At 45.1% G+C, this 12135-nt stretch overlaps 1 long non-coding RNA gene across 1 annotated transcript in view; it reads left to right on the top strand.

The window, feature by feature from the left end:
* The first annotated feature begins 292 nt into the window (after positions 1 to 292).
* Positions 293 to 12135, top strand: part of LOC107974442 (uncharacterized) — a 35102-nt gene continuing 23259 nt past the window's right edge. The window contains exon 1 of the long non-coding RNA XR_001717232.3: positions 293 to 472. This is a non-coding gene — a long non-coding RNA (uncharacterized LOC107974442). The remainder of the gene's footprint in view (positions 473 to 12135) is intronic.

The following is a 12135-nucleotide window of genomic DNA, read 5'->3' as shown; positions in this document are numbered from 1 at the left end:
ATAATCCAGTCTCACTGATTAAAAAAAGAGGGATGGGGCAGGCGAGAGCTGGAGGTTACCAGGATCAGGTTCAGTAAATCATGCCCATGTCAAAGGGCTACCCTTGAGCACCTAAAATGCCACCTGCACTCTCAGCCTAGGGAAAGCATTCCTTTCAGAGGGGAGGAGAGCAGAAGGAGGCAGCTTCAGTGTGGAGTTTGGGGCTGTTGCTGTAAGGCTGAAATTTCATAGGAGGAAGATGAGCTGATGAGGTTGAAAACAGCTGTTTTCATTTCCTTTAGAAGAGCCCCACACTCTTGTCCCAACGCTCAGTAACCCTGTGACACGCTCACGGGCTGTCATCATCAACATACTTAATGATCCTGCCCCAACTGCGCAGGCCACAAATCACTCTGCGGAGACGCTGTCTGAAAGGCTGCCCAAGGTGTCTTCATTCCTCGACTTGAGACAGGGGAGGAAGACTGGGGCTCAGGTAAGGACTCTCCTCATGTAGTCACTGGATGAGACGACTGACCCTAATGCAAAAGTCGAAGCCGAGAGATAGAGAGAAAGAGAGAGGCGGGGGGAAAGGGAGATAGAGGCATCTGGAACAGCAGAAATGCTTGAAGTACTGCTCTCTCCCTTACGGCCCTGGTGCCTTCCTTTTCTGGAGGGTCACGGGAGTGACTGGAGTGGAGGCTTGATGGGCAGCTCACTGTTGGAGAAGAGGAGGTTAGGAAGTAGGGCTGAGGCAGGAGCAAGGAGAATTGGGGCCTGTGGTTTCCTCTTTGGGAACCTCCAGCCCAGTGCCCACTTGTGATTGCTTTAATGATTCGAGCAAGTTTGCTAAGACCCCTCCAATCTGCCTTTCCCAAGGATCACATTCAGTTCCCAGAGGTTTTCAGGGGCAAGGATGGGAATCTAATTGATGTGTCTTACCGTGAGAGTCCTTTCCTCTTCTCTCTATCAAATAGGGATTAACAGTGTTTGTGGGAGGATTTTTTCCCTCTCACCTCCAGTCACCCCACAGCCACCTTGTTCTCTGCAGCAAGGGAGGATTTTCTGCTGACAGGGAGTTCTGTGGACTCCATTGCAGGTTTTTGACTGCAGCACATTCCATCTGTGACAGTCACAGCAGCTTGAGGTCCTGGGAGTTCTAGTGTGGGATTCTGGGCCTGAGCTCACCAGGGGCATCCAAGCTTGGAAGTGTGAGGCCAGAGTTGTGTGGGGGGAGTGGCGTTCCTAGGAGTGGCCCCTGGCTCCCAAGCGGTGCTGTGTCACTGACTCAGCACACACCAGGGGACACGGGGCTCCATTTTCTCGTCCATTAGAAGTGACTGCTAAATCCTGGCTGGTCGCCCTCCTGAAGTGGTTTGAGATTGATTTTGTAAAGCTGCCAGGCAGGATTAGGCCATGCCACTCAGCAGAGCTGCTAGGGAACACTTACTAGAAATGCTAAAGACGATGAGGCTGATGGGTCAGCCCTGGCCCACGGAACACACCAAGTCAGCAGAGCTGGGGGCTAACGTGTCCTGAACTTTGCCCCATCTGAGAGGCAGGGGTGGCTCAGTGGAATAACATGGGCCTGGGTGGCCAGGCCTGGTTCCCACACTCAGACACAGTTCACTCTGTCCTCTTAATGCCCATCCTAGGCCGGGACAATTGTTCTCCCCACTTTGTAGTCAAGGTCACACTGGGGCACACTGAGGTTAAGGACCTTTCCTATGACTACAGTGTTGGGAATTGGCAGGACCAGGATTTGAACCCAGGGAGTCCAGTTTCAGAACCTGAGGGTTGTAGGAAAAGCCTACTGGAAGAGTGGGGAGGCAGGAAGGATATTGGAGGAGAAGCCTCGGTTCTAGGGCTGACTGCAGTGGAACCACTGAGAGACCAAAAGCATGTCTTTTCACAGCCCTAGACTGTAGGCCCTTTATTTTCCTTTACAATGAGGTTTTTGCGAAGATCATCCCTTCTATCTCTAAAATCAAGAAAACTGTAGTTCAGCATACTTGGGGGTCATGGTGTTCCTGTAGAAGAGCTGGACAATCACCAGAAACTCAGGAGCAGAAGAAACCAGATATTCTAATAACAACAACCACAAGCACAATTGCCACCACAATTGCTCACATTTACTGACACTTGTTAGGTGCCAGGCACTAAGCCTTTCGCAAGTATTGTTTCATTTAATCCTCATAACAGAACTAGGAGGTAGCTACTAATGCCATTCCTACTTTATGGATCCAGTAACTAAGGCCCAGAAAGGTTAATAAAGTCACCGGATATCACACAGCTTATAAGTGGTGGGAACCTGAAGCATTTCTCCCTGCCCTCTCTGCCCACCAAGTGTGTTCCCTCCTGCTACACCTGATGTGACAGCACACCCAAGAGCTCCAGAGAAGACAGTGTTTGGGGTTAACAGAAGAACAGCCTTCCCAAATGCAATTTCCACCAGCAGCTGCTGGTACGCATCTGGCCTCGGAGACTTCCTTTAAGCCCACCTGGGGGCTGAAGATGGATTCTGCGGATGACAGGGCAACCCTGAGGAGACTGTCAGCTTTCAGCTGCCTTCTACCTTTACGTACCTTGGGGCACCAGATGTTGGAAACTCACATCAGAGGACTTTGCCCTTTGCTTTCTTCCCTTTTGATTATATATTGAACTAAAATGTCAGCAGAGGAGTAGAGGACAAATAGGCTTTGTACTGATGCTTAATTGTGGTAAACATTTTCCAGGAAAAATTTAATTGCAGACTAGAAAACTAGAGTAGGTCCCAAAGAGCCGGGAGGAAGAGGAAAGAGTTGATTCCTAAGTGCTGAAAAGGGACAGGGAAGAGTGTGGGTGTAAGACAGTAAAAATGTATCCTTCCGGTCATGAGATTGCACCTGGAGCCAGGTGGACATCTGGGAAGAGGATAAGGCATGCATCTGTCTGTGCTAGGCAGGGCAGGCTACCTGCTGTGACAAATGACCCCAAAGCCCAGGCAGCTTTACTCCCCTTCCCCACCAGAATTTACTTTTCTCTAACCTCACTGACATCACAGCCCAATGAAGTTGGAGGCTGGGGGAGGTGAGGGATGGGCTCTGCTCCATTGAGCCACTTAGGGACCCAGGCTCCTTCCACTCAAGTCTCTGACATTCCCTTTGAGGCCGAGAGAGTTCTTTACTGTATTCTCTGTAACCAGAAGATGAGAGAAGAGAGATCACATGAAGAAGGCAACCTTGCTCCCACCACCCAGATAATAGGCCACACTTCCTCCCACATTCCATTTGTGGGAACTAATTTTATGGGCCCACCCGCATGCAAGAAGACTGCAAGTTGGCTTAGGAAGGCTTCCTGGAAGATGAGGATTGGGGTTGGTGAATTGCGTTCTTCTTGCCACATTCTAGGTTCCCCAGAAGTTGACCCCCGAGACCTTCCTCAAGTTTTAATAGAACCTACTACCTGAAGGTCTCTGAGAAAGTCCCAGTGAGGATCATGTCCTTTTCCCCTGGCATGTATCTAAGGGTGGAGAGAAAAGCCATTTTGTGGTTTTGTAGTGGCAAACAGTGCTGTAATCAAAATCCTTTTGGTCCTTCTGTTCATCATACTCCTGTGGACAAAGTCCAAGATCAGTCTGTGTACTCCAAATACAATGATGTACTTAGTCTATACGTATAATCTCTAGCCGATGGCTGCATGTTAACTCTCTGAGTCTGGCTACTGTGTTATCTCAGCCTATGATGGTCATGTGTGCTTATCTGAAGCCATGCAGGTAGTTTAACCAGTGGTTTTCAAACATGACTGTATTTTAGGATTGGCTGGAAAGCCTGTTAAGGTGCAGATGTTTTCCCTGCCACCACCCCAGAGACTCAGATTTGACAGGTCTGAGGTGGGTCTCTGCACCTGCTTTTTTTTTTTTTTTTTTTTTTTGAGACTGAGTCTCGCTCTGTCACCCAGGCCGGAGCGCCGTGGCATGATCTCGGCTCACTGCAACCTCCATCTCCCAGGTGCAGGTGATTCTCCTGCCTCAACCTCCGAGTAGCTGGGACTACAGGCGCACACCACCACGCCTGGCTAAATTTTTTGTATTTTTAGTCGAGATGGGGTTTCACTATGTTGGCCAGGATGGTGTCGATCTCTTGACCTCGTGATCTGCCTGCCTCGGCCTAGCACCTGGATTTTTAAAAAGCATCTTAGATAAGTCTGATGAACACCAAATATTGAGAACCATTGAATAGCACCATAGTTCAGTTTCTCAATAAGCAGATCATTTGGAATATACTTGAATTCAGAGAACTTGATATAGTTGATGTCACCTCAAAAAATAAGCAAGCAGACATCACACTTGACATAGTACATGCTAATGGGAAACAGTTTTGGCCACGTGTCAGATGACATGGGACCAAGTCTTAACTGTCACTAACTACCCATGTGAACTCCAGTAAGCAAAGCACTTATGAAACACACTTCCTGTTTCCTCTTCAGAAAGTGGGAGCCACGGCCACCCCACACTCTCCCTACAGAGTCATTTGGCTGATCGAATACATTTAAGTGTGGTAGCACTTTGAAAAATATAAATGTCTATAATAGCAGCAGGTAATATCAATATTAGATAAACTGAGGGGGTTACTTACACTTCAATTGAATCATTTGCCTTCCAAAGAGATTTCCTAACATTCCTTAACATTTAAATGCTTGCTTACAGAAAACTAATTGGGAACCAAGGCCAGAGGAATGCACTATTAATGCATTGTTAAGGCACTAAGGTAATAAATCAGATACGAAGGATTCTGAAACAAGCATCTAAGCCAATAGATTGATTTACGAAAGTTCAGTTCATATCCATCCATTGCTGAAAGCAAGGTACAACTATAAGTAGCTCTTCTTCATAATTGTTATTAATGAAAACAGAAGTTTCCCTACCATTTTTGCATGTATAGTTATTTTATATTTCCTTTCCCCCAATTTCTTTCTAAAACCTGCTTCTCAAGAATAGTTTCTTTTCTGAGAATGGCAGGTGGATTTATTTGCCACACTTTCCTTTGTTCTTGCTAATACTGATCCTGTTTCCTAAATCTATGTCCCTAAGAAGTGGGACTGTTCTATGGTGAAATAGCCAGAGAAACAGGCTTTAAAAGCCTCAAATCCTTTCAATTTGCCTCATTTTACTAAGGCCAAGGATGCAGAATAGAGGCTAGAATTTTTGTTCTCAGGCATGGGTTTTAGGTCTGTTACAGCAGGTAAAGATGGTGAGAGAAACAGGCATTTTTAGAAGAAATTGTAAGTCAGGTATAAACGAATGCAATGGATTATGAGCAGGGATGGCTATTAAGTTCCCTACCATCAATTGGCAGTGGCTACCTGGAATACAATGCTGAGGATTCTGAGATCTTATTTGGGCACCCAGGAAGGAATGCCACAATTGATTAGTGATGTCTGCCATGGGCAAGGAGTGAGAAGGAGCACCATTGTGCTATCCTTGACTAAGATGATGGCCAAGGAGTAGGAAGGTGGGGAAGAAAAGAAGAATGAATAGATTTCTAGAAATACACAACTAATTGGAAGAATTTCTAAGTTAGTGTTGTCCAGACTTTCATCCTTCAAAGCCTACTTCGTATATTCTCCATGAAAACAACAAGACATCATACATTTTTATAATTTGTTTCCTTGCCCATTTCCCCACAGCTCAGACCTCCCTCTCTCTATCACCTTCAATCTTGTGAATTCCTTAAAAATTCCCTCTGGTCCCTGGATGTTCCTTATTTTCTTTCTGCCCACCTGAAATTTCATAGTATATGAGGGTAAGATTTTTATTAACTAGTTTTATTTTTATTGCATTATTTGATATTCATTGACTGTGCTTTATCTGTTTTCACAAGCTAGATTTTGTCATCCTTGGGATGTGAGGCCCTAGAAAAAATGAACCTTGCCAAGTGCTGGTCTGTGAACAACATCGTAGAGTGGCTGCTGTGGTACTCCACCCCAATCCCCTTTTCCAGTCCTAGGGCACTCGTTTCCCCAGACACTGGGAGTGTTGGTGGCTGACAGCTCTTAGTGCCATGATGAAGGGTGCCAGCTTCTCCACACAGCCATTAGCCAAGATGGTGCCTTAGATAGAGAGACTGGCATGGGTTCAGCACATCCTGTTGGGTTGAATCTCAGCTTCACAGGTTCTAGTTTGTCCTGCATTCTCCACTTCACTTCCGTCTTCTCTTCTGACTGCCTAACTTTTTTTTTTTTTTTTTTATACTTTAAGTTTTAGGGTACATGTGCACATTGTGCAGGTTAGTTACATATGTATACATGTGCCATGCTGGTGCGCTGCACCCACTAACTCGTCATCTAGCATTAGGTATATCTCCCAATGTTATCCCTCCCCCCTCCCCCCTCCCCACCACAGTCCCCAGAGTGTGATATTCCCCTTCCTGTGTCCATGTGATCTCATTGTTGAATTCCCACCTATGAGTGAGAATATGCGGTGTTTGGTTTTTTGTTCTTGCGATAGTTTACTGAGAATGATGGTTTCCAGTTTCATCCATGTCCCTACAAAGGACATGAACTCATCCCATCAAGCTACCAATGACTTTCTTCACAGAATTGGAAAAAACTACTTTAAAGTTCATATGGAACCAAAAAAGAGCCCGCATCGCCAAGTCAATCCTAAGCCAAAAGAACAAAGCTGGAGGCATCACACTACCTGACTTCAAACTATACTACAAGGCTACAGTAACCAAAACAGCATGGTACTGGTACCAAAACAGAGATATAGATCAATGGAACAGAACAGAGCCCTCAGAAATAACGCCACTGACTGCCTATCTTGCAGACTTCAGGATTGAGCACCAGACACAGAAAAAACAGACTCAGATAAGCTATATAACCAGCTCCAATGATTGCATAGGTCATGTTCCTTTAACAAGTAAATTTCCAATTCTATCTATCTATCTGTCTATCTATCTATCTATCTATCTATCTATCTATCTATCTATCCATCCATATATCTATCTACCTACCTACCTATGTATCTATCAATCCATCCCTCCATTTTTCCATTTACCTTCCCACTGAATGGTTCTCCTGGGACCAAACTCTGGTTGATGCAGTCACCTTGCAGTAATTTCCCCCCACTCGAAGGGAGCTGTTGACCCTAAGGAGACAACATCCAATAACTAGTTGACAGGGGGTTATAGAGGCCTGGACCTCTTACTTCAGGGTAGGACAGCTCTACAGGGACTTTCAGCTCTTGAGCTCACTGTGGAGCTAGCTGGGGTCTCATCACGACTGCATCACTATCCAACTTCTCCCTATGCCCAGACTTGATTCCTCCACTTCCTCCTCTTCCTCCCTGCCCTGCTGTAGGGATTGAGTCCCAGGGCAGTCCCAGTAAATTTCCTGCAGGCGAACTCTTCCTTTGAGTCTTGTTCCTAGGTAACTCAACTGAAGACACAGTTTAGTATCATTCATTTCAGTTTGGCAAACTTTTATTTAGCATGTTTTTGAAGCTGGCGCTGTGTGGAAACTCAAAGTACAAAGATGAATGACACCCAGTTACTGCTCCCAGAGAACACATAATAGTGTAGACAGAAACATGGGCAGGTGATTTCAAGACATAGGCATGTCCAGAAAGCTGCAGTGGTAGCCTATAGCCCATACAATTCAAGAAGGACTTCCTAGTATGCCTGACCTGAGTCTCAGATGAGTAAATGTTTGTCTGGTGAGGTGGGACGTATACTCCAGACAGAGGAGACAGCATGAACAAGGACGTGGGTCCTGAAAGAGCACACAGAGTGCACCTTGGTGTCACAAGAGAGTCAAGTGTGAGGGCTGGAACTTGCACATTATTTTATGGCCAATGGAGAACCATGGAAAGAGTTTCTGCAGAGGAATGACATGGTCAGATTTGTATTTCAGAAACATCAGTCTGGTGACTTGAAGAGGAACATGGTTGTATTAGTCTGAGTTCTCCAGAAAGACAAAACCAATAGGATATACAAGAGGGGATTCATTAGGGAATTGATGCAAAGAGGAAGGGAAGCCCTATAATAAGCTGTCTGCAAAGACCAGAGCAGCCAGTAGTGTGGCTCAGTCCAAGTCCAAGTCTGGGAGCATCAGAACCACAAAAGGTAAAAAAAAGATGGTAAAGCCCCCAGCTGAGGCTGAAGGCCCAAAACCCCCTGGGAAGCTGCTGGTGCAAGTCCCAGAGCCTGAAAGCCAAAGAACCTGGAGTCTGATGTTCAACGATAGGAGAAGAATAGGCATCTCACACCAGAAGGAAGACAGAGAGAGAGAGAGATCTCCCTTCTGCCTGTTCCAATTGGGCCCCCTGCCGATGAGAGGGTGCCTGCCCACATTGAGGGCATGTCTTCCTCTCTGAATCCACTGACTCGCTCTTCAGTCTCCCCTGGAAACACTCATACCCAGAAGCCACACTTCACCAGACATCTAGCCATCCCTCAATTCAGTCATGTGGACACCTACAATTAACCATCACAGCAGTTCACACTCCATGTCTATCGCAAAGTTCTCCTAGGGAGCCTTCCTCTACTGCAGTTCTGCAGCAACTAGGAAGCTCAAAACTACACCTTTAGGGTGTAATTTGGGTTCTGGACATGATTTAGGTTTTATCAACCAGAAATATTTGCCCGGGATTTGGAAGGTGGAAGCGAGGCTGCACCCCTGGGGGTTCTGCTGGTCCCCTTGCTCACAGAGGCGCTGGGTTTTTCTGCCGTGGTTTCATGATCACAGTTTCTTTGAATCATGGCTGTTTCCTAATTGCCATGGCTTTCTGAGCACGCTGGCATCTGATTATGGCAATGGAGGCATGGTTCTGGAGCTGGCAGCTCAGGCATAAACTTCTTTGTTTGACATGCAGCTTCTGGATTATAAAAGAGGCAGTAGATCCCATGCACTCAGTTTCTGCAATGTGGTTCCCAAAGCCATTTTCAAAAGCTCCACCTGCTTCTTCAGCTTTTCCAGCAATTCTGTAAGCCATTTAATACCTTGTAACAAATCACCATCTACTTAAACTGGATAGAGTGAATTCTGTTCTCTGCAACTGAATCCTGATCAACACCAGTGCCAAGACTAAAGGCAGAGAGACCTGTTACAAAGCTGTTACAAATGTCCAGCCAGATGATAAACAGGGTTGTGGGGATAGGGAGGAAGGGAGGCATTAGAAAAATGTGGAGGAGGTAAAATTAGTAGCACTCAGTGATTAATTAGGTGTCAAGAACGAGAAGTTAGAAAAGTGATTGCTAGGATGACTCAGTTTTCTGTGCAGACAACTCAGATCAGATTTTGGGGGAGAAGCAACTTGGGGGGTAGGATGCAAAAATGAAGAGTTCAGGTACCTAGGGGGTGTCCAAGGAATTTTTCTCCTGTTTCATAATTAAATTAGCCATAACTGCACATGTAATTGTGTAATTATTTATTACTATTGATTTCTTCCCTGGATCTATGAATTCTACAAAAGTAGGAACTACATATGCTTATTCATTCCTGGCACAGTCTCTGGCAAATAATAGGTTAGGTGTTCAACAGACATTTGTTGAATGTGGAATAAATGAGTTGGATAATAAAAATTGTAATGATCGTAGTCAGCATTATCAAGATGAGCAGTCTCAGGCACTGCTGCTATGAATAGCTATTAGACACTTGGCAAAATTGTGCTTTTTTGATAATGATGATGGCGATGCTGCTGATGATGATGATGATGATATGTTAGACCAGGAACATCTTTATGGTTGGAAAACCAAGCCAGAGGTATGGAATTTTATCAGCATTCTTCTAAAACCCAGAAAAAATAGGCCAGAATCTCCTACTTCCATCAAACTGTACTTCTGTTACATATTCATTAAGTGACAGCCGTGTGGTAGGCCTATTAGGAAGTTCTCCCAGGTGTTTTGCACGGGAAAAGGCTGCTGTTGATCTGTCGTATACTCAGTGAAATTGCCAGCTCTTGTAAATCAAAGCCAAAGTTGACTCCAGCGACTCAGAGAAAAGCACGCCCTCAGCCAGACTGATTCCTGCAGCTGCTCACAGGGTGAGGCAGCAACTGGATCATTATCTGCAACACGATCATGAAGCCGGGCTGTGCTTGGGGCGGGGTTCCCCTTCTGGTTTTGTGCAGTCACTACTGTACTGTGTATCTGCTGTGCGTATGCTGCCTCCTACACGTGTGCACAGGAGGCAATCATCTGACCTGCCAGACCCAACGCCCCTTGTAAAACTATTTATTGTGCCTCCTTACCTGCCTGAAGTGAAATTCAGAGATAATATAACCTAGATGCATACGTAAGTGCAAACAAATCCGTATCTCTTAACTGTAATAGTTAAGAGAGATATGATCGAAACTTACAATAAGATGATGTGTGCCTCAACATGTGAATGACCACACTACTAGACATGAGGAAGTGCTCCGATGCTGGGACCCATATAAAATCCCCATGAATGTGACAGCTGCGAATGTAGACTCCTAAGGGTATGTTATAATATTAAACAATCCTTTGATAAAGTTCCAGTGCAATGAAGAAAATTCTTCCCTTGATTTACACAGTGGTGACATTCTTTGGAAATTCAGTGTATGTTAAAGTAAACAAACCAAAATAAAACCCCAAAACAAACAAAAAGACCAAAATGTTTGTTAAGGTTCTAGATGATTAAAAACAGGTTTTTCACCTAGGTATTGTCCAGAAGGATAAACAAAGTCGTGTGGGACTCGGCCAATTCTTGATCACGGGGACTGCCCTGGGCAGTGGCCTACTAAATGCCAGTAGTCACTTAATCATTGTGATGACCAGAAAGCTGCTCTCCCAAATTTTCAAATGCCTCTTTGGGCACAGTACCAACCCCACTGAGAACCCCATTATTCCAGCAAGAGCTCCCCTATCAGATCACTCCATTGAGCAACCTGCCAACTTAAAAAAATATAGAGCCAGAGGACTGGAGTTAAGATTCGGGAGGACAACAGGAAGCTACTATGGTTTTGAAACTGTAATCCACCCACAAGGGTCAGCATAATGGAAATTTGCTCAGCACGCATTTTGCAAGGATTCACTACTAAAAAACTCATAAACAAATAGCAATGGAAGTTCAGCAGCCTTCATCTCTTTTGGTTACCTGGAGTTTATGCCTGGGATAGTAGTTCAGCCTAATGACTTGAAGTCATTATCTGGTTAGAAGTATTCAGTAAAAAGGGCCAGGCACAGTGGCTCATGCCTGTAGTCCCAGCACTTTGGAAGGCAGAGGTGGGCAGATCACCTGAGGTCAGGAATTCGAGACTAGCCTGGCCAACACGGCGAAACCCCATCTCTACTAAAAATACAAAAATTAGCCAGGCTATGGTGGCTTATGCCTGTAATTCCAGGTACTCAGTGGGCTGAGGTAGGAGAATCGCTTGAACTTGGGAGGCAGAGGTGGCAGTGAGCTGAGATTGCGCCACTGCACTCCAGTCTGGGCGACAGAGCAAGACTCTGTCTCAAAAACAGAAGTATTTGGTAAAAAGGATCATTTAAAAAACAATACTGAAGATTAGGGAGTAACTACCTCAGTTTGAATCCCGTTGTCACTCACTAGCTGTGTGATTTTGGGCAAGTTACTTTACATCTCAGTGCCTCACAATAGTAATACTGTTTCTGTTACATGCTGTCGAATACATCATAGTGTTCTTATGAGGACTGAGTGAGTTCATATTTGTATTAGAATAGTGTCTGGCATACAGAGTAAATCATCACATGGACATGTTAAAATAGCCTAATACATACATTTTAAAAACAACAAAAAAGTCTCATTCCTATGAAAAGTATTTACACAAATGAAGTATGATAAGCAATAAAAAGGAAGACAGATAAATAATACAACAATTAAAAAGATGTTGCAAAGCCATTCAAGGCTGATTGTCAAATGGATATGGTAGCAATTTGAGAAATTTGGAGGAAAGATGGGTCTCAATGAGCTGATCTGGGGATGCCACACAGGGAAAGAAAGTCTTAGAGTGAGTCCCAAGGGACAGCAGTAATCTATACTGGTGAAACGAAGTGGGTACCAGCCTGAGCCACCCAGGCCTTGGGAAGCAGAGCCATCACAAGAGGCCTGGAGACTAGCTGGGGACTGGATTGTGACAGATCAGCCCCCAGCCCAGGGGGCTGCAAGAAGTCTCACTCCTATCCCTGTTTCTCT

Source organism: Pan troglodytes, chromosome 3 (genome assembly GCF_028858775.2).
Source record: "Pan troglodytes isolate AG18354 chromosome 3, NHGRI_mPanTro3-v2.0_pri, whole genome shotgun sequence".
Taxonomy (NCBI): domain Eukaryota; kingdom Metazoa; phylum Chordata; class Mammalia; order Primates; family Hominidae; genus Pan; species Pan troglodytes.
Note: the sequence above shows the minus strand (reverse complement) of the source record. Positions and strands in the feature narration are given on the sequence as shown.